The following is a 24,128-nucleotide window of genomic DNA, read 5'->3' on the forward strand; positions in this document are numbered from 1 at the left end:
CGTGGAGCACCTGTACCCCGTGGAGCTTCTATAGCCCGTGGAGCGCTTGTAGCCCATGGAGCGCCTGTAGCCCGTGGAGCGCCTGTAGCCCGTGGACTGCCTGTAACCCGTGGAGCGCCTGTATCCTGTGGAGCACCTGTAGCCAATGGATCACCTGTAGCCCGTGGAGCCCCTGGAGTCGGTGGGGCACCTGTATCCCGTGGAGAGCCTGTATCCCGTGGAGCACCTGTATCCCATGGAGTGCCTGTATCCCGTGGAGCGCCTGTATCCCATGGAGCACCTGTAGCCCATGGAGCGCCTGTAGCCCGTGGAGCACCTGTAGCCCGTGGAGCACCTGTAACCCCTGGAGCTCCGATAGCCCGTGGAGCTTCTGTAGCCCGTGGAGCGCCTGTAGCCCATGGAGCGCCTGTAACCCGTGGAGCGCCTGCGTCCCATGGAGCACCTGTATCCCGTGGAGCGCCTGCATCCCATGGAGCTCCTGTAGCCCGTGGAGCTCCTGTAGCCCGTGGAGCTCCTGTAGCCCATGGAGCCCATGGACCCCTGTAGCCCATGGAGCGCCTGTATCCCATGGAGCGCCTGTATCCCGTGGAGCGCCTGTATCCCATGGAGTGCCTGTATCCCGTGGAGCACGTGTATCCTGTGGAGCACCTGTAGCTCGTGGAGCGCCTGTAGCCCATGGAGCACCTGTAGCCCGTGGAGCACCTGTAACCTGTGGAGCACCTGTAGCCCGTGGAGCGCCTGTAGCCCATGGAGCTTCTATAGCCCATGGAGCGCCTGTAGCCCGTGGAGCGCCTGTAGCCCGTGGAGCGCCTGTAGTCCGTGGAGCGCCTGTATCCCGTGGAGCACCTGTAGCCCCTGGAGCCCATGGAGCGCCTGTATCCCGTGGAGAGCCTGTATCCCGTGGAGCGCCTGTATCCAGTGGAGCGCCTGTATCCCGTGGAGCGCCTGTATCCCTTGGAGCGCCTGTAGCCCGTGGAGCACCTGTAGCCTGTGGAGCACCTGTAGCCCATGGAGCGCCTGTAGCACGTGGAGCGCCTGTAGCCTGTGGAGCGCCTGTAGCTCGTGGAGCGCCTGTAGCCGTGGAGGACCTGTAGCCCTTGGAGGACCTGTAGCCTGTGGAGCGCCTGTAGCCCGTGGAGCACCTGTAGCCCGTGGAGTTTCTATAGCCCGTGGAGCGCTTGTAGCCCATGGAGCGCCTGTAGCCCGTGGAGTGCCTGTTGCCCGTGGACTGCCTGTAACCCGTGGAGCGCCTGTATCCCGTGGAGCACCTGTAGCCAATGGATCACCTGTAGCCCGTGGAGCCCCTGGAGTCGGTGGGGCACCTGTATCCCATGGAGAGCCTGTATCCCGTGGAGCACCTGTATCCCATGGAGTGCCTGTATCCCGTGGAGCGCCTGTATCCCATGGAGCACCTGTAGCCCATGGAGCGCCTGTAGCCCGTGGAGCACCTGTAGCCCGTGGAGCACCTGTAACCCCTGGAGCTCCGATAGCCCGTGGAGCTTCTGTAGCCCGTGGAGCGCCTGTAGCCCATGGAGCGCCTGTAACCCGTGGAGCGCCTGCATCCCATGGAGCACCTGTATCCCGTGGAGCGCCTGCATCCCATGGAGCTCCTGTAGCCCGTGGAGCTCCTGTAGCCCATGGAGCGCCTGTATCCCATGGAGCGCCTGTATCCCGTGGAGCGCCTGTATCCCATGGAGTGCCTGTATTCCGTGGAGCACGTGTATCCTGTGGAGCACCTGTAGCTCGTGGAGCGCCTGTAGCCCGTGGAGCACCTGTAGCCCATGGAGCACCTGTAACCTGTGGAGCTCCTGTAGCCCGTGGAGCTCCTGTAGCCCGTGGAGCTCCTGTAGCCCGTGGAGCTTCTGTAACTTGTGGAGCTCCTGTAGTCCATGGAGCGCCTGTAGCCCATGGAGCGCCTGAATCCCATTGAGCGCCTGCAGCCCATGGAGCGCCTGTATCCCATGGAGCGCCTGTATCCCATGGAGCTCCTGTAGCCCGTGGAGCTCCTGTAGCCTGTGGAGCTCCTGTATCCCGTGGAGCACCTGTATCCCGTGGAGCTCCTGTATCCCGTGGAGCTCCTGTAGCCCGTGGAGCTCCTGTATCCCGTGGAGCGCCTGTATCCCGTGGAGCCCATGGACCCTTGTAGCCCGTGGAGCTCCTGTAGCCCATGGAGCTCCTGTAGCCCGTGGACCGCCTGTAGCCCGTGGAGCCCCTGGAGCCCGTGGAACCCCTGTAGCCCGAGGAGCACCTGTAGCCCGTGGAGTGCCTGTAGCCCATGGAGCCCCTGGAGCCCGTGGAACCCCTGTAGCCTGAGGAGCGCCTGTAGCCCGTGGAGTGCCTGTATCCCGTGGAGCCCCTGTAGCCTGTGGAGCGTATGTAGCCCGTGGAGCCCCTGTAGTCCAAGAGGACTTTCTCAAACTTGGTCCCGCTGCCCCAGGGTTCTCTCAGCACAATCTCTTTACAAACGGGTCTCCACTATTTTTAAGCGGTAAGCCACTTCAATATTTGGCTCTCCTCCCTTGCCTCCGTCCATCCATCACAAATGAAAAATAAAAACCTTTCTAACCCTCTGTTTAATTGTCGTGTTCTAACGGGTAATTGTAGAGGGTTCTAAAGGGTAAATCTAGAGGGTTCTAAAGGGTATTTCGAAAAGGGCTCGAAGGGGTTCTAAAGGATTATAAAGGGTATTTCCAATTGGTTCTAAAGGGTTCCAAAAGGTAGTTCTAAAAGGTTTATAAAGGGTTCTGAAGGGCTCTAAAGGGTAATTCTCGAGGGTTCTGAAGAGTAATTCCAAAGAGTTCTAAAGGGTAATTTTAGAGGGTCCTAAACTGTAATTCTAAAGGGTAATTCTAATGGGTTCTAAAGAGTTCTAAAGGGCAAATCCAATGGGTTCTAAAAGGTAGTTCTAAAAGATTATTATAAAGGGTTTTTAAAGAGTAATTCTAATGAGTTCCAAAGGGTAATTCCAAGGGGTTCGAAAGGGCTCTAAAGGGTATTTCTAATGGGTTCTAAAGGGTTTTAAAAGGTAGTTCTAAATAGTAATTGTAAAGGGTTTCGCTCATTTCAAGGCTTTGCCTATTTCATATTTAAAATACTAAATTAATTAGTATTTAGTATAACCCGCATAACTAAATTATTAAAAATGAGATTTATATTCTTTGACCGGTTTCAATATTTTCCCTTTAACATCCTATCCTGGTGTTGGGCTAGCGGCTAGGGTGCCGGCTTAGGATCCCAGGATCCTGGGTTCGAATCCCGGTCGATCGCTGAATTAACGCCATGGGGGTTGACTCAGCCTGTCATTCCTTCCGAGGTCGGCTAATTGAGTACCAGTTCACTGGTAATTACCTGTTTGTCGCTAAAGGCGGCAAAAAGGGTTGGCGTCAGGAAGGGCATCCGGCCGTAAAACATTGCTTCAAAAAGGGGACCAAAAAACAACAACAACCACGGTTCCCGAAAAAGGCCAACCCCCGCTTGTGGGGAAAAATGGCCTCTAAAGGTGGTTATATCCTATGCTGGATTACTGATATGGTGTTATATAACCTTGCCTCGACTCCAGAATGGACAAGCAAGTCCCTGAACAGCAGGTTAAGGTGCAGATGCAAGTCCAAGAGATTTAAGCTCACATCGTTTTCTAACTGGTTCATAAAAACCGTCAAAACAAAACCAATAAGATGCCATGGACTGGTAGCTCCAAATTCAAACTTTGGCCAGTGTTCGATCTGTTTAAAAATACCATTAATTTATCGCTACCAGAACTTTTATTGTTCATTCATTGGTGAACGTACTAGAAAAATCCATTCATATCACACGTATTGTTATGAATTTTGAGGTAGGAGCATATATAGATTTAGGTAGATCTGCATAGGTAGTATAGGTGCTTCATCTGTCAGGATAGGGAATCTCGATGTAATAAGTTCTGTTTAGGCGGTTTGTTCGGAATTAAGGTGTATCTTCGTCCCCATTACGAGGAATGGGGCATGATAAGTAGTTCTAGGGCATAAGGATAAGATTCACCGGTGTGTCGTCCCCTCTGTGAACATCCGGTGTCCCTTATGGCAATGCACTCATATACATTAGCTAGGCCCATTAGCGCATACACACTAATTAACTTCTCTCTCATAATAAAACCTGACTGGACGAACAGACCGGACATGGTCACGCACGACCCCGGCATGGCAGGCAAACATCGGACAGGCAGGCTGAGGCCACGCCCACCTCGTGATAGATTGACACCAAGGGAGATGGCCAAATCTCCCAGGGTCCCCCGTCCAACATAGTTTACCTGGGACTGACATGGCCCGACTGACCGGGGGTCGTGCCCTCAGCGCTGCACTCGGATTTACTGCTGAGCGGAACAGAACGACAGCGCTGGCTGATTTACCTGAGCCAATTAGTTGGGGTAAAAACCTCCCAGGCTAGCTATAAATGCATATTACACTAGACCAATGAATGAAAACATGATATGGGAAGATTGGAAGAACAAACCAAGGGTTTATTTATACAGTGGGGGAGCGAGGAAAGGAATGTGGTACATTCAAGACAATAAAGTTTCATTCACAAAGTACAGCAGGGCAAAGACATTGATTTGGTGGGGAGTGTAGCAAAAGACATACAGTGGGGCAAAAGCAAAGAGAAAAAGAGCAGAGTTATTCACGTATCTACCTAGCTTATGCACCTTACCTACAGGTCTAACATAACAGGTGCCTTCAGAATCACACTGCGGAAGGGTGCAAAGGCTTAAGGAAAGAGCAAGGCAAGGCTTTAATGACCTCTTGGCTCACTGCGTGAGCACCGACGAGTCTTTTGCTTCCCTGCACTGGTGGAATGGGCAATGGGGAATAAGACTATTTGCACTTGGTGCCTGAGTTGAGCTCGCTCACCCAGCTTGTCCTAGCGCCTTCTCCCGTTCCTCTCCATTCCCAGGCAGATTGAACGCTGCAGTCAGAGCCTCTGTCGAACAGCTCTGAAGAAGGACAATGATACTTGATGACTAGACCAGATGATGACGATAGCCATCAGACCACCACTGACTATCATGAAGATTACTCTCCCAGATAGCGTCCCACCCACCACCTCTAAGCGGGTTTGCAGCTCCGCCTTTTATATGTATTGGGAGGGGTGGAGTTTAGCGGGGGTCAAGGGTGATTCACCGCCCTTTCAAGTAGTCGTTGCCAGGAGCAAATGTCACGTGCCACCTCCTTTATTCCTGGTGCGGCAAGCCCATTGGCCCAGATGAGCCTCCATGTGACGTCACCCTCTACGTGAGTTTGCTGGACTGAAAATCTCTTCATGCACTCCAGGGACATGCCATTTGCATTAGCTCCTGACTTAACATGTGGCTGATGTGTATCGTTGTGATGCTGAAGTGTGACGTAACATCGGGCAAGGGCCCGGATGGCATGGTGGGTTACTGGAGGGTTATTACTGACAGGAGGGAACAGTGGGAAGGTTAGCAAAAGTTTGCTCTAACTGGCAGAGAGGCTTGTTGAAGGTGCTGCAGTGAACGTGGGTGAAATAGCACCCTTATGCAGCATGTGACAGTGGTTGCAGCAGTGAGGAGCAGACATGTGGTTTAAATGTAGTGGTGGGTGGGTAGTTGAGGCGCTGTGGTTGAAACGGCATCATGATTTAATCAGTCTTGTGGTGATTAAACTGTGATTGAGACGGCGTGTTCGGCGAAGGTGAATTTGAATAGCGAGCAAGTGTTGCAATAGTGTGCTCGAACGATGGCTTCTAAAAGTGCTTTGCAATAAAGTTCAGGTGTCTGAGTGGATGACTGGTAAGGTGGTTATCTCGGTGGTGGCTGAATGGTGGTGGGAGTGCTGCTGCGGCTGTGGTGGCAGTTTGGTTCTGGCGCGCAGATTCAAATGGAGTTTTGGCGTGCATATGCAAATGAGGGAGCACATGAAGGTTAATTAATATGAATTTGGCACGTAAAGTCCAATGCTGGACGATGCGGGCCCCCCCCCCCCCCACCCCCCAAAGCCCTCTCCCTCCCACAGATCTCTCGATGTCCCTGCTCTCAAATGTTGTGTTTGTGTTCTTCCCCCTCTCTCCCCATCTTGTCTACCGCTCCCCATGTTATATGTTTTATGTGTCGGTTTGTCTTTCTGTGTGATTAATGTTTGCTCTTTCACGAGCCTCGATCTTGTATGCAAAAAAAAAAAAAAAAAAAAAAAAAAAATGGTTTTGTCAGGATTGGTTTGGTTTTCAACACTTGTGTTTTCATTTATGGCTTAGACATTTCACACAAGAATTCGAATGATGTGTTAGGTAATTTCCTGCTTGCACAGGCAAAAATGGCAGTGTATAAATCAAGAAAAAGAAAAGTTGATGATCTTGGAGCTCATGAGGAAAATGCATTGTTCTTGTTTTAAAATCTTGTGACGAGCCGTGTAAAGTTGGACTTTGCTTTTTTTTCAATAACAGGAAGGCTGCCACAGTTTGAGGCCAAATGGTGTGTGAAGAAGTCATTTGTAAAATCCTGGAGAAACGTTTGTTATTTTGTGAAATGTTTTGTACATAATTTTACTGTATTAATTTTTTTGTCTCTGTTTTTCTCCTTAAAATGAGAATGTGACCCCTATTTGGGGGTTTTCTTTTCTATTTTTATAATAAAAAAAATACAAAAGTCTCTCTCTCTCTCTCTCTCTCTCTCTCTCTCTCTCTCTCTCTCTCTCTCTCTCTCTCTCTCTCTCTCTCTCTCTCTCTCTCTTCCTGCATTGGACTTTACGTGCCAAATTCATATTAATTAACCTTCATGTGCTCCCTCATTTGCATATGCACGCCAAAACTCCATTTGAATCTGCGTGCCAGAACCAAACTGCCACCACAGCCGCAGCAGCACTCCCACCACCATTCAGCCACCACCGAGATAACCACCTTACCAGTCATCCACTCAGACACCTGAACTTTATTGCAAAGCACTTTTAGAAGCCATCGTTCGAGCACACTATTCCAACACTTGCTCGCTATTCAAATTCACCTTCGCCGAACACGCCGTCTCAATCACAGTTTAATCACCACAAGACTGATTAAATCATGATGCCGTTTCAACCACAGTGCCTCAACTACCCACCCACCACTACATTTAAACCACATGCCTGCTCCTCACTGCTGCAACCACTGTCACACGCTGCATAAGGGTGCTATTTCGCCCACGTTCACTGCACCACCTTCAACAAGCCTCTCTGCCAGTTAGAGCAAACTTCCGCTAACCTTCCCACTGTTCCCTCCTGTCAATAATAACCCTCCAGTAACCCACCATGCCATCCGGGCCCTTGCTCCATGTTACATCACACTTCAGCATCACAACGATACACATCAGCCACATGTTAAGTCAGGAGCTAATGCAAATGGCATGTCCCTGGAGTGCATGAAGACATTTTCAGTCCAGCAAACTCGCGTAGAAGGTGACGTCACATGGAGGCTCATCTGGGCCAATGGGCTTGCCGCACCAGGAATAAAGGAGGTGGCACGTGACCTTTGCTCCTGGCAATGACTACTTGAAAGGGCGGTGAATCACCCTTGACCCCCGCTAGACTCCAGCCCTCCCAATACATATAAAAGGCGGAGCTGCAAATCCGCTTAGAGGTGGTGGTTGGGACGCTATCTGGGAGAGTAATCTTCGTGATAGTCAGTGGTGGTCTGATGGCTATCGTGATCATCTGGTCTAGTCATCAAGTATCGTTGTCCTTCTTCAGAGCTGTTCAACAGAGGCTCTGATTGCAGCATTCAATCTGCCTGGGAATGGAGAGGAACGGGAGAAGGCACTAGGTCAAGCTGGGTAAGCGAGCTCAATTCAGGCACCAAGTGCAAATAGTCATATTCCCCATTGCCCATTCCACCAGTGCAGGGAAGTGAAAGACTCGTCAGTGCTCACGCAGTGAGCCAAGAGGTCATTAAAGCCTTGCCTTGCTCTTTCCTTAAGCCTTTGCACCCTTCCGCAGTGTGATTCTGAAGGCACCTGTTATGTTAGACCTGTAGGTAAGGTGCATAAGCTAGGTAGATACGTGATTAACTCTGCTCTTTGTCTCTTTGCTTTTGCCCCACTGTATGTCTTTTGCTACACTCCCCACCAAATCAATGTCTTTGCCCTGCTGTACTTTGTGAATAAAACCTTATTGTCTTGAATGTACCACATACCTTTCCTCGCTCCCCCACTGTATAAATAAACCCTTGGTTTGTTCTTCCAATCTTCCCATATCGTGTTTTCCTTCATTGGTCTAGTGTGGTATGCATTTATAGCTAGCCTGGAAGGTTTTTACCCCAACTAATTGGCTCAGGTAAATCAGCTAGCGCTGTCGTTCTGTTCCGCTCAGCAGTAATCCGAGTGCAGCGCTGAGGGCACTACCCCCGGTCAGTCGGGCCATGTCAGTCCAAGGTAAACTATGTTGGACGGGGGACCCTGGGAGATTTGGCCATCTGAATAGCATTCCTGGTTGATTAGCAACACGACGGGCCGCAGAATTCTGTGGCACATCGGCCTGCAGGATCAGAAGTTGGGAGGACCCGAGGAGTCTTTCCTCGTCACGAACCCCTATCTCTGGTTCCGTAACAATAGCAGCACTGGAAAATAACACCATATAACATCAATTCTTTCATGGGGTCGCATAGGGAAAAAGGGAAAATTATCAATATTCAGAACTTTACCAGTCTCTCCAAAGTCTTGGCTACCGAGAGGTTTATGGGAGGTTTGGCAAGTGTACACAGTGAGTGGATCATCTAGGGTGGTGTATAAGCACAAAGCTATTGGAACAACTGTTATCCCATGAGGATGAAATCTTATTACTTCATCTCGGGTTATTAATTTAGTCGAGTATGACACAGTACTTTTTGGGGGATATAAGAACTCATGGAACCCATCCCCATTTATATAAGGATGCGGTGGCAGTTTGGTCATGGAGCCTGAGCCTTAAGCACAAGGATACACGATATTGTATTGTTTCGACACGATGAGTATTGGAAATCCGTTCACAAATTGAGATTATTATGAATGGTTTTAAAATCTATTTGAGCTTTAAGAGTTTAATTGCTCTGGAAAAACGACTTCATTTTCCAAGGCTGCCTGGAATTGAACATCGCCATAAATCACCGAAACGGATGATGGAGCCCGAGCTGTGTGAGTGTGTGTTTTGGCCTGCTTTGGGCAACCATTCATCTCGAGAGTGATTTCATCATTTGATGGCAGAGAGAAAACTTCAAAGCTAAATTAGTTGAATTATGGTCGTGTATTTGATATTACATTCATCTATTATTCTATTTGCTTTTAATCCTAATTCCATGAGCTTTATCATCACAAATGCTTGCTATTGTGGTGAGACCATTGAGTGGTGCCCCATGCTCCCAAGTTCCACATTTTAGAGGTTAGTGTACGAGGTAACAAACTCTGACAAGGAAAAATAAATACAAGTCGAAGTCTAACGATGATCAAAATAATTGCCTCTAATTGCACAGCGAGGATGAGCCAGGCTGTTTAATTAAATATTTATTAAAAGTGATGTTAAATCCTTTCGTCACATTCCTATTGGCACTTTCACAGCAGGGGATGGTAGCACTTAGCTAAGCTTTTCCAGTCTGGGTTCGATTCCCGACTAGACTATAAACTCTCCGATTGGTCTTTCGCAAAGAGGGCGTTCACAAAGTGCTCCGTCCCTCGCTTGGACGTTTAAAGCTGGACGTCCGTCGCATGCTCGCAGTAGTTTATGGACATTAAACATCTCACTTTGCCTTTCGGGAGTGGCCAAGTTATCGCCGGCATCCTGACGAATGATAAATTTCTGCCCAAATCACCTCGGTCGGCAGGCCTGGCCAGCCTGATCATGAAAGACTTGGGGCAAATTTTTACCGGCCAACCCCACAAGACGGTTGGAATATGTAATTGAGACAGTTAAAGAAGTTGTAGTTGTAGTTACCTTCGCAAAAGCGGAAGGTTATGTTTTGATCGCTGTGTATTTATTTGTATGTCTGTGTGTGTGTGTATGTTATTCGCATAACTCAAAAAGTATTCAACCGAATTGCATGAAATTTGGTGGGATGATTGGTTATTATACGGGACACATTTGAATAGATTTTGGGAGCAATCGGGTCAAAGGTCAAGGTCAAGGTCACGAAAAGGTCAAAATCGTATTTTTACCATAGCTGCGGCGAAGGTATGCGCTCTACCGAGTGCCCGTTCTAGTTGTAGTTGTTTCACAACATTACAGATGAGCGATGTCCTGTCCTGGTAAGGATATTAATCCTTACCAGGACAGGCAAGCTCTTTCACGAGCCTCGATTCAGTATACAAAAAAGAAAAAAAGAAAAAAAAAAGCCTCTGAGATGTGAGATGTACCATGTCAGATGAATTTGTCATCGAGTCAGATGATTGGGAAGTTATTTCTTTGTCCATTCATCTTGCATTGTGTTTGCGTCAATATTTTTCATTCTTTTGTTATAGCCTGTGATTATTTGACGTTTGGTGCTGTCTACATAAGACGTACCATGCAAATAGATTTTCAAAAAACGGGCGGTTGAGCAAAGTTTAGAGAAAGGAAAGAAATTGGAGAAAAGAAAAAAGGAGTCGAGGAGTATACCTGGTAAAGGATATCTGCCATAGTCAACCCCCCGCCCTACCCTTCAAGCCCCCCCTTGTCCCACTCCTCCACTCCACTTATAGTGTTAGAGATTAAAATAGCAGAGCCATAAATATCAGGATAATCTACCATGGGATGAACCAGTAACCTAATATCTCTCGTGTGATCACGATATCTCCAAGTTATGGACGGATTCGGATGAAATTTGGTGGGCAGAGTGGTGTGTGACAAGGACGAATTCATTCGATTTTGGTTCAGGTCCGAATCCAGATCTGGCCTAAACCCTAACCCTAACAACCTTGCGGTGGGATGCGCTCCAACCCAATGCCATTATAGTCTCTTCCTTTTCCCCCTCAATTCGAATAAACGATTCAATCAATTAAGCATTCCAGGCACAGCATCACCAGCCTTCCATACAAGTCTGTTTGATGCTTCTGTCCTCTTAATCGTCCAAACAATTTCATCAACAATAATGGGGCTTTCAAAATGATGTAATCCGTCCCAGAATGCTCAGCGACCTTGCCCAATAACCCCTTAGCAGCAATGGTGATTCGGAAATGATTATTAGTGGTATGTGAGACAAGGTTTTGTTATCTAAAATGGCTCACAAAGCTTGTAAAAGAACCCCAAAATAGTTGGGAAAGTACCTGATAGGAAGGGCTGTGTCTTCTCATAGGAAGAGACTGATAGAAAGGGCTGTCTCTTCTGATAGGAAGAGAATGATAGGAACTGATAGGAAGGGCCAGGGTTTAGGCCAAAATCAAGACTATGCTCACCTTCACCCTTTCATTCCTCTTTTCTCCTGCCTCTGGAACAATCTCCCACACTCTCTTCAATCCATCTCATCCATCAAGGTCTTCAAGACAGCTGTTTACCACCATCTCAGATTATCCCCCATCCATAACCATGATCTTTTCTACCCTCATTAACCCCACCCAATTCCTCCTCCTTCCAAATTTCCAGTTTTCCCACCTGATAGTTTCCTTCTGTATTCATCTTGTCCACCCCATACATCCTCTATCCTCTCCTGACCGCAACCCCCCCCCCCCCCTCTCATCCATTGTTTGTCCAAGCCTGCCTCTATCTTGGCCTTCGACTCTGCACTTGGTGTTTTCTTCCCTCTCTCAACTGTTCCTTTTGTCCTGTTGTGCTGTTCTGTCCCGATCTGTTCATTGTACTATTACTAGCTCTTCCACGAGCCTCAACAATGTATACAAAAAACAATAGCAATGTCTACCAACTTTTCAATAAAAAAAAGCTTGTACCAGCTGTTTCTCATCCCCGTTGGACTTGGTCCGAAATGGGGGCTTATGGATTAAGTCTCGTCCGTCCATGTGTGTGTCCCTCCGCAAACATATCTCAGACATGTTGTAATAAGCCGTAGGGAGTATAGAAGAGGCTTGACTCGATTGAAACCATTCAAGTAGGCTTTACTCAGCAAGAACTGAACAACCTGTTACAACAGACTAGTGTGACTCGGCGCACACGGCGCGCACTCGGCGCGCGCGCATGGCGACGCCTCACCACACGTCGTTTCAGAGGGATAGGCATCTTTGACCATTTCGGTATATTTTGGGTCTTTTGGGTCTTCATGGTGTTTTGGGTCTTCAGGGCCATTTGGGTCTTCAGAGTCTTTTGGATCCTCTGGGCCTTCAAGGGTATTTTGGGTCTTTGGGGGTCTTTGTGGTGTTTTGGGTCTTTTGAGTCTTCAGGGTCTTCAAGGGTCTTTAAGGGTCTTTGTAGTCTTCAGGGTGGTTTGAGTCTTCATGGTCTTTTGGGTCTTTGTTTTTTTTTGGGTGTTTGGGGTATTTTGGGTCTTCTGGGTCTTTTGTGTCTTCGGGGTATTTTGGGTCGTCTGGGTCTTTTGTGTCTTCGGGGTGTTTTTGGGTCTTCGGGGTGTTTTGGGTCTTCGAGGTGTTTTGGGTCTTCAGGGTGTTTTGGGTCTTCAGGGTGTTTTAGGTCTTCGGGGTGTTTTGGGTCTTTGGGGTGTTTAGAGTCTTCAGGGTCTTTTAGGTCTTCGGGGCCATTTAGGTTTTGAGGGTCCTTTTGAGAGTCTGGGCCTTCAAGGGTATTTTTGGGTCTTTGGGGTGCTTTGGATCTTTAAGGGTATTTTGGGTCTTCAGGGGTCTTGGTGGTCTTAAGGGTCTTGGGGTAATTAAAGGGTCATCAAAGGTCTGAGGGGTCTCGGCAGTCTAAACGTAATTAATAGGGTTAATTAAGAGGGTGTTCATTTTATTTGAAGAAGAAGAAGACGTTTGAGTCGCATATAAACAAACATACATAACGACATAACCATATACACTACTCACAATAAGTTAGGGATATTGGCAGGTTCTTCGGTGTGGTTGATTTTGTGTATTAATTATGTTGAAAAAAGTTGTTGGTCCTAATTCTATGGTTATTAATGAGTGAAAAAAAACAGCATTCTTAATTTCAATACCAAAACCCTAACCCCTATAAAAAAAAAAACTCACTCCCACAATATCCCTAACTTATTGTGAGTAGTGTACGTTTGCTCTATTATAATGAATGTGATATGATATGAATACGGCTTACGATATAGTGTCATTCCTTGAACACGATCAATGGACTCCCCAATATTCGCTGTATTCACGGTTTGAATTACGCTGAGGTAATGTGAAGGCGTTTCGTGGATATGAATAAGGCTTACGATGTCGTGTCAGTGTACCCAGAGGTAAAATGTCAAGTGTACCCCAAAGTGATGTGAACGGAGTCGGCAAGCACGATATGTTCCTGCTCCTGGGTGTCATGAGTTATCCACCGATTGCGTTTCACGTCAACCAGTAAGGTCGAAAGAAAAAGAAGTGTATCCAGAGGTGTGGGAAAATAATGTTAGGTGGGAGTCCAAACCTGAAAATGCTGGAGACCAAAGCTGAAATTGAAAAAACAATATAGCCTATTTTACTCCAGGGGTTCCCAGGATTACCCATCCAAAATATCGTTACGATCATTTCAGCCATTTTTGCGGTACCTGGGAACGGATGGACAGACAGACAGACGGAAATTTGGTGAATTATAGTAAGATGTAAAGATAGGCCCGTCGCATTTGACAAGCATAACAATACAACACGCATAATAATTAATAGGACTACCGTAATTATCACACACGTCTCCAGTAGCCATCTTGAAAATCGTAATGATTATGGGTAATGGGGGGACCCAGAAATATATAGCTTGTGACGCTGTTGTTGTTAAAAGGGGAAGGTCGAGGGCTTACAGTACACGGGATTTGAACGACAATCTATGACACATGTATGAACCGGTTTTGTTCATACTTGGCAAAAAGACAACAGATGATGGCTTACATATGCACATCATCATGTTTCGAGATCAGATCCAAGATGGCCGACTGATGGCCATTTTAGTTGTAAACTAGAACAATGTGACTGTCACCAATATGCCTCTGCATAGTCCCACAACGGGTAGATGCCATTACTCTGCATATGTATGGGTAGGGCATCACGTTTGTGAAGTTTCGTGTTGATCGGATAAAGTTTGTTTTTCTATCCAAGATGGCTGCCAAACCACGTGACCTATGACATCATCATTTTCAAACTATATGCAACAGTGCTGTTAGATGATATTTGTAAAATTTTGCATAGATAGGGTGAGCGGTTTCAGAGATATAATCTATATTATAATAGCCGTAGATGATTCTGTCTGTCTGTCTGTCTGTCTGTCTGTTGGGCGTCTGTCCGGGGTGTGGCTTACTCGGTTTGCAGAGTAGCTCCACCCATAGCTCCACCCATTCTGGGAGTGGCTTCATATAATTATAAACAAATATCCACCATTTTATTAACTCGCATAGCTTTGAGGCCTGTTTTGTAGGCCCGTGGTGTCTTGCTCTCTCTCCCAGTTTTATTTCAAATCAAATTCGATATATCATTTCATTTTTCACAGTCGCTAACATAGTTTTAGACTCGGTTGAAAAAAAACGGGAAGAAAATCCAATGAAAGTTGCCCTTTATAGAACGAAATGAATTCTCAAACGCCTGTAACTTCAAGGCCATTGAGTCTCCCTCAGGCCTTTATCTCCAATCTAACTCACCATATGATTTCATTTTTATCGATGGTTTTAGACTCGGTGTCAGCAATAATTGAGAACATTCCACACAAGCGGGAAAATGCAGAGATATATTTTTTAAAATCGCGTCATGGTGTATCATACACCGCCCAACATGACACCGACGGCAACGTGTCGATATATATAAAAAAATCGCTTTTGCTTTTCCGTTAAGATATATTACTTTTTCGTTTGATGACAGTCGTCACAAAAACGTCAACAATGATGCCGACATATATTTCTTCGTTTTTATTTCATTCAACATTATTAGCCGGAAGTAAAACAAGTACACATACATTCAAAGTACACCGCCCCATGCCAAATAATTAAATATGCTGCAGCGCGGCATTGCCGGGGCGCCTCCGGCGCCCGGCAATACCGCAGTGCAGCTCACTTGCCATTTATCATTTGATGATTACGAGACACTTCCTCTTGAGGATCGTGACAATTCATGCGCTGCGTGGAAACTTCTATTTCCAAAATGAATGAGACGATCGATGAAGAACGCAGACTTGAACAGGATGTAGCAAGAAAACGAATGAGACGGGCGAACGAGTCCATCGACGAACGTCAATGCAAACTTGCGGGGTCACCCGTGGGAATCCCACGGGCATGGATGTGTGTGACATTTCGACATATTGAGTTAGATGCTGCACATTCATTTTTACTAAATGGTTACTGGCAAGTCATCAGATCCAGAAATGGTGTAATGAACACAATTTATTTACGCGCAAGCAAGAAAGCAAGACGGCCCGATATTCCGATTCCGACGGGCGAGACGGGCCGATTTGGAGCAAGAAAAAGAACGAGACGGGAGAAAAACGAGAGAAACGAGACGGGGAAAGCCGATTGGAGAGGCGAGTGAGCAGCGATTGGAGAGGCGAGTGAGGAGCGATTGGAGAGGCGAGTGAGGGGCGATTGGAGAGGTGAGTGAGGAGCGATTGGAGAGGCGAGTGAGGAGCGATTGGAGAGGCGAGTGAGGAGCGATTGGAGAGGCGGTGAGGAGCGATTGGAGAGGCGAGTGAGGAGCGATTGGAGAGGCGAGTGAGGAGCGATTGGACAGGCGAGTGAGGAGCGATTGGAGAGGCGAGTGAGGAGCGATTGGAGAGGCGAGTGAGGAGCGATTGGGGAGGCGAGTGAGGAGCGATTGGAGAGGCGAGTGAGGAGCGATTGGAGAGGAGAGTGAGGGATTGGAGAGGAGAGGAGTGTGAGGGATTGGAGAGGTGAGGGATTGGAGAGGAGAGGAATGTGAGGGATTGGAGAGGAGAGGAGTGCTAGGTGGAGAGAGGAGAGTGTCAGGTGGAGAGAGAGGAGAGTGTCAGGTGGAGAGGAGTGAGGGGTCACATATTATGTGAAATAAATAAATTGTGTTCATTACACCATTTCTGGATCTGATGACTTGCCAGTCACCATTTTGTAAAAATGAATGTGCAGCATCTAACTCAATATGTCGAAATGTCACACACGTCCATGCCCGTGGGATTCCCACGGGTGACCCCACTAGTTATTTAATATTTTCCTTCAATCCAAAATGGCTGCCAAACATGTGACGTATGGATGAATGAATGAATGATCATTTTAAGGCCATTTTCCCCACTAGAGCGGGGGTTAGCCTTGCGGGCCCCATGACAATCATGGTTCATTGTTTGAGGCGATGTTTTTATGGCCGGATGCCCTTCCTGACGCATGATGTCATAAATTTAATATTTCATTACAAATGGGTCATAGATCATGTGAATGCAATTTCAGATTTTTAGGATAAGGAATTCGATTAAAACATTTTTGGCTGGTATACCACTTCACCTATGATGTCATCATTATCATGCTTTTGTTCCCCATTGGGAGTACTTGACAATGTGGCAAGTTTAAAATTTTTCCATTCAGCGGTTTCCGAGAAAATATATTTTTATTATTTGCTTTTAATCCAAGATGGCTACCATACCACGTGACATATGACGTCACAATTATCATAAAAACATTTTGCATGGGTGTCACTCCTACCCTGAAAGTTTAGTCTCAATCGGACATATGGTTGCTGAGAAAAACGAGGTTTAGCCTGGACGGACGTATGGAAGGACAACCCGAAAACATAATGCCTCTGGCGACTTTGTTGGCGGAGGCATAAAAACCCAATGTTGAACACGTCCTCAACTATTTCTCGGACATGCATTTACCTATCTTGTTCAAACTTGGCAAACAGATAACGAATGATAGCTAACATAAGCTCATGTTTTTTTCGAAGATCAGATCCAAGATGGCCGACTGGCAGCCATTTTGTTATTTAAATGTGTACCCAACCATTTCTTGAACATGCTTCGTCCGATTTTGTTCAAACTTGGCACAAGCAGAGTAAATGATGGCATAAACATGCACCTTACTTTATTTTGTGATCTGATCAAAGATGACCGACTGGTAGACTGGCGGCCATTTTAGTTGTAAAAAAACCCGATATGGAACTCAACCATATTTTGGACATGCATTAACCGATCTTGTTCAAACTTGGCAAACAGATAACAAATGATGGCTTATATAAGCTTGTGATGTTTTTTCGAGATCAGATCCAAGATGGCCAATTGGCAGGCATTTTCTTTTTTTACTCAAACCTGTCCCAAATCATTTCTCGGACATGCATGTACTGATTTTGTTCAAACTTGACACAAAGACAATACATGCGAGTATACATATGCAAAAGGTTTCGTTTTATAATCTGGCCAAAGATGGCGTCCTTTAACTCCGTACAGCAAAATTAATAAAACCTAACCAAGCCATGTATATATATATATATATATATATATATATATATATATATATATAGATATTAGGCGGGGACTTCCGTCACACCCCCCCCCCCCCCCCCACGGGGCCTATGACACTTTGTAAAATCCCCCAATAATATATCCAAATCTTGGGACCTGCAAGGGACCAATCTTTGTAATATCTTGTCAATCTATCCCCCAAATTCCCCAATAATAATGTAATACAATGACATTTTGTAATATCCCCCAATAATATCCCCACGGGGCCTATGACATTAGGCGGGGACCCCAAAAGCCACTCCCCCCCCCCCCCCCCACCCCCTCCCCCCAGCCCACGGGGCCTATGACATTTTGTCTTTTTCTCCTTGTTCATGTAGGAGCCGAATGTACCAGCGAGACACAGTATCTGGTTTGGGTGCATCAGCACAACGATGGGAAGGTTGTCGCCAGGGGTCATATCACAGGGTGAGTTGAAAATAAACGTTAAAAATGACAAGTTCAGGAGACGACGATGGTTCAGGAGCGAGCAGTATTCAATGACAATGGACGGACTATAACCGAAACAAGCCCGGACTGGGGGGTCAGGGGGCTACGTGGCAGGTGTCGGCCCCCGACATGCGGTGTACATGCCTATTTACAAAGGGCCCCAATGAGCTGCGTGCGCAGGCCTTTAAGAGCCAGCTGTACGTAATTGTGTGCGGTGCTGGCCTGGAAATGTCAAAACAAAGGTTACTGACCTTGAAATGAGATAGAAAATAATGTATAATCAGTTATGAGGTTAGTTAGCTACACAATACCGAAAATTCGGTTCGATTCCGACAACTTTGAAAATTTGACCTTTGTGACCTTCAAAGGTCAAAGGTCGAAGATTTTGAAATTTGTTGGAAAACTTGTATTTCATGTTGTATGTGACAATATAAGCTCATGTACGACATTTCAGCCTATCAGGAAGCGAGCAATGTAATAAAACCATCAAAAATTGACTTTTCTAAATTTCGTGACCTTGTGACCTTGGGCCGAAAATGAAAAATCGAGCTCCGTGGGGTTAGACACATGACATTGGCCAAACCAAATACCGAAACCCCTGTCAGATTCCACCAAACCCCTCGGAGAAGATGTAGCTTGAACTCGATTACCCCCTAAAAATACATATTTTTCGGGCGTGGCTCCGACCACAATGGGCGCAATACGCCCACTCTAGGGAGGACACAACTAGATCATGATATCAACCTCCCACCCAAGTTTCATCAAGATCGGATGATATCATCGGGTAGTTATGCTGTGGACAGACAGACAGACACACACCCATGACGAATATAGTGGTCACTCTGTTTGATAACTCGTGAACCAATATTTACAATTAATCATGTTAGGAGGGGTGAGGGAGAGTGGAATCTGTGAGGGCTGTTACAAATATATATTTTTTATTTGGTTATGGGTCCACAAGAGACATTATACTAGAGTTTTGCATCTGTTGCTAGAAGGAAAAGTGTGTGTGTGTGTGTGTGTGTGTGTGTGTGTGTGTGTGTGTGTGTGTGTGTGTGTGTGTGTGTGTGTGTGTGTGTGTGTGTGTGTGTGTGTGTGTGTGTGTGTGTGTGTGTGTGTGTGTGTGTTTGTCTATCTGTCTGTATGTCTGTATGTCTGTCCGGGCCGTAACGTTTTTACCATTTGAGTTTTGCCATCAAATATTCACCAAAGCCTTATTATGATAATATGGAGAAGCCAAATTAATAATTTGTTCAAATTGTAAAAGGTCAATCAATCAATCAATCAAAAAAACATAAATCAATCAATGAAAATGGTTTATTGAAAGCATGTCTGGCATCGAATGGGTGGATTACACATGCATGTACAATGTACATATTCATAATTTGCAATCAAAGATTGCTTACAAGATTTTTTTTAAATCACATAAAATCGTCAATTTACATCCAATTGACCTTAAATTTTAAGAATTTGCATATTTCGTCACTGCATTGATTCACCAATCAAAAGATAGAAGCCGATTGTATTTTTAATTTTTTTTAGATCAAGAGGTCAAAAGTCAGTTTGCATAAAATCGTCAATTTCCATCCGATTGACTTGAAATTTGAGCAGGGTTTGCACATTGGGTCACTGAAGTTTATTACTTTTGAGGTCAAAAGGTCAAGGTCAAGGTCACCTAAAATAATATTTTCGTATTTTTTTTTGTTCTTTTCGTCATGTTTATCATACGGAAAAAGAAGAAGTCTGAATGCAAAACGGACGCAGACGTCTTTGCATTTGCAGATGCTTTCTCGTTTTTTTTTTGTTTTTTTTTGCAATTTATTCGTCTGACTGTTAATATTTCCATTTTGATGAACATATATTTATTTGGTGTGTAAGTGAAAGATGTATTATTAAAATTAAAAAAGGATTTTTTTTCCTACCCATAATTGTCCCCTCTTCCCCCTGACGATTAGTCACTAAGCCCTGACCTGATTGGTCCATGGATTAATCCGGCCCTGTGCATGTGTATATGTGTGTATGTATGTTTATGTGTACAGTGTATGTATGTATTTATATGTATGTGTGTGTGTGTGTGTGTATGCGTGTGTGTGTCATCCGCTTGTATGGTAGAAAGTCGACACCTACCATGCACGGATATTTCTCATATTTCCTATATTTCGATTTGCATCCGGGAGCGGAATGATATTATGGTTAACCATCATGAAATTGACAATCTTTCATTTAAATGTTGAACATTTATATGTTAAAAACTACTTGACTTATAGATATCGCGCCAGCAATGGCAGGTTAAAGGAGCCCTCCGCAACCTTAGCGAAAGAGAATCGCTGAAAACGCACGCACAGCGCATGCGTGAAAGGCCTTGTTAGCATTCGTACGTTATTTCAAAAGTCCGGCATTGACAGCTTCATTTGTTCAACCTTCATCACAGCAAGGAGCAGAAATCTACTTCCACTTCAACGGCTATAATTAGTGCCCCCTCATTATGCCATCGGCGGAGGAACGATTTTGGCCCAAGTCTTTCACGAACTGGCTGAACAGGCCTGAATGTGATTTTAGCAAGAATTTCTAATTTGTTCAGTATGCCGGAGATAACTCGTCTACTCTTCGTGAAAGACAGTGGGATCTTCAACATTCACCAATGATCATTGCTGGCAGACGGATCCACCTGCGATTGACAACACACACACACACACACACACACACACACACACACACACACACACACACACACACACACACACACACATCGATTCCCTCGCCATGTGAAAAACCAGGGTTGCAATTTATAGCTGGGTTGGGAATTGAACCTAAGATAGACAGCTCAGAGATGAGTGTGCATACCTCCAAGCCATCCTACCAGCCCAACAAGAAGCACAAACGGAAACAGAAGTGGGCTTCGTAACTGGTGGTCATCAGACAATGTCCTCGAACGTCTTCCTTTCGAAAGAGGACACCTGCAGAAGCCAAGACTGCTCTGAAAGTGCAACTGAAGCAGGTATCAAACGTGGTACAGCAGTGATTCAAAATTACCTCTGTATTCCCGATTCGCGTGGATGTGCTTCCACCATCCCTTTCGAGCATTCGGATCCCCCATCATAAAGTCCACAACTGCATTTGCTGCCAAGGCATATCTTATACGGCGAAGTCGTAAAATGTCCTTTTCCAGGCGATTGATTCATTGAAAGATAAATAGCCCGAGGGTATTGATGTTGAGTGAAAGTATACCAAAATAACATTCCAATGGTCTTTGTCTTCATTTACTCCTGGCTCTCTCATTCAAGGAACTTTTAAATCACAGGGTGGAATATACTGATTGGCTTTTCGCGTATGTAAGCATTGTCGCTATCCTTTTAAAACTAGAGCAATGCGACTGCGTCGCAAATAGTCCTCCGCATAGTTCCTGCCTGTGACAACGCGTAAATTCCCTCGTTGACTGTCCTAAAAATAAACAAGTTTGATTTAAATCCGTTCAGCTGTTTTGAAGTATCACGTTTTACCAGGTATGATAGGTTTCACATCGATCGGTGAAACGTTTTTGGAGAGATAGGGGTTTCTAAATATCGGCTTTCAAGCTAATATGGCTGTGAAATCATGTGACATATGACATTAAAAATGTAAACCGCATATGTATGGGTAGGGATCACGTTTGTGAAGTTTCGTGTTGATAGGATAAGGTTCGTTTTTCTATCCATGATGGCTGCCAAACCACAGGACTTGCAACGTCATCATTTTCAAACTATATGTAGCAATGTTGTCAGATGACAATTGTAAGGTTTTGCATTGATAGGGTAAGCGGTTTCTCAGATATAATTATTTAATATTTTCCATCGATCCAATATAGTTGCCACACAATGTGACCGATGACGTTTTCGTGATCAACTTTTAATTGCCATGCCAAGTCGATGACACATGTAAAATTTTGAGTCGATCGCTTTGGTGGTTTGGGAGATTTTTTTTAATGGTTTTAGGTTAAACCCAATATGGCTGCCAAACCATGTGACCTATGACGATATAAATTTACTATTTCAATACAAATGGGTCATAATTTGGTACGAGGTGTTTGGTAATGATCATGTGCATGAATAATTTGGTGATGATCATGTGCATGAATAATTTGGTGATGATCATGTGCATGAATAATTTGGTAATGATCATGTGCATGAATAATTTGGTAATGATCATGTGCATGAATAATTTGGTGATGATCATGTGCATGAATAATTTGGTGATGATCATGTGCATGAATAATTTGGTGATGATCATGTGGATGAATAATTTGGTGATGATCATGTGCATGAATAATTTGGTGATGATCATGTGCATGAATAATTTGGTGATGATCATGTGCATGAATAATTTGGTAATGATCATATGCATGAATAATTTGGTAATGATCATGTGCATGAATAATTTGCTGATTATCATGTGCATGAATAATTTGGTAATGATCATGTGCATGAATAATTTGGTGATGATCATGTGCATGAATAATTTGGTAATGATCATGTGCATGAATAATTTGGTGATGATCATGTGCATGAATAATTTGGTAATGATCATGTGCATGAATAATTTGGTAATGATCATGTACATGAATAATTTGGTAATGATCATGTGCATGAATAATTTGGTGATGATCATGTGCATGCAATTTGGTAATGATCAAGTGCATGAATAATTTGGTAATAATCATGTGCATGAATAATTTGGTAATGATCATGTGCATGAATAATTTGGTGATGATCATGTACATGAATAATTTGGTAATGATCATGTGCATGAATAATTTGGTGATGATCATGTGCATGCAATTTGGTAATGATCATGTGCATAAATAATTTGGTAATGATCATGTGCATGAATAATTTGGTAATGATCATGTGCATGAAGAGTTTGGTAATGATCATGTGCATGAATAATTTGGTGATGATCATGTGCATGAATAATTTGGTAATGACCATGTGCATGCAATTTGGTAATGATCATGTGCATGAATAATTTGGTAATGATCATGTGCATGCAATTTGGAAATGATCATGTGCATGAATAATTTGGTAATGATCATGTGCATGAATAATTTGGTGATGATCATGTGCATGAATAATTTGGTAATGATCATGTGCATGAATAATTTGGTGATGATCATGTGCATGAATAATTTGGTAATGACCATGTGCATGAATAATTTGGTGATGGTCATGTGCATGCAATTTGGTAATGATCATGTGCATGAATAATTTGGTGATGATCATGTGCATGAATAATTTGGTAATGATCATGTGCATGAATAATTTGGTGATGATCATGTGTATGAATAATTTGGTAATGATCATGTGCATGAATAATTTGGTGATGATCATGTGCATGAATAATTTGGTGATGATCATGTGCATGCAATTTGGTGATGATCATGTGCATGAATAATTTGGTGATGATCATGTGCATGCAATTTGGTGATGATCATGTGCATGAATAATTTGGTGATGATAATGTGCATGAATAATTTGGTGATGATAATGTGCATGAATAATTTGGTGATGATCATGTGCATGAATAAGTTGGTAATGATCATGTGCATGAATAATTTGGTGATGGTCATGTGCATGAATAATTTGGTAATGAACATGTGCATGAATAATTTGGTAATGATCATGTGCATGAATAATTTGGTGATGGTCATGTGCATGAATAATTTGGTAATGATCATGTGCATGAATAATTTGGTAATGACCATGTGCATGAATAATTTGGTGATGATCATGTGCATGAATAATTTGGTAATGATCATGTGCATGAATAATTTGGTAATGATCATGTGCATGAATAATTTGGTAATGATCATGTGCATGAATAATTTGGTAATGATCATGTGCATGAATAATTTGGTAATGATCATGTGCATGAATAATTTTGTAATGATCATGTGCATGAATAATTTGGTAATGATCATGTGCATGAATAATTTGGTGATGATCATGTGCATGAATAATTTGGTAATGATCAAGTGCATGAATAATTTGGTAATGATCATGTGCATGAATAATTTGGTGATGATCATGTGCATGAATAATTTGGTAATGATCATGTGCATGAATAAATTTGGTAATGATCATGAGCATTAATAATTTGGTTATGATCATGTACATGAATAATTTGGTGATGATCATGTGCATGAATAATTTGGTAATGATCATGTGCATGCAATTTGGTGATGATCATGTG

The sequence above is a fragment of the Myxine glutinosa genome, chromosome 7, assembly GCF_964187855.1.
Source record: "Myxine glutinosa chromosome 7, kmMyxGlut1.1, whole genome shotgun sequence".
NCBI lineage: Eukaryota > Metazoa > Chordata > Myxini > Myxiniformes > Myxinidae > Myxine > Myxine glutinosa.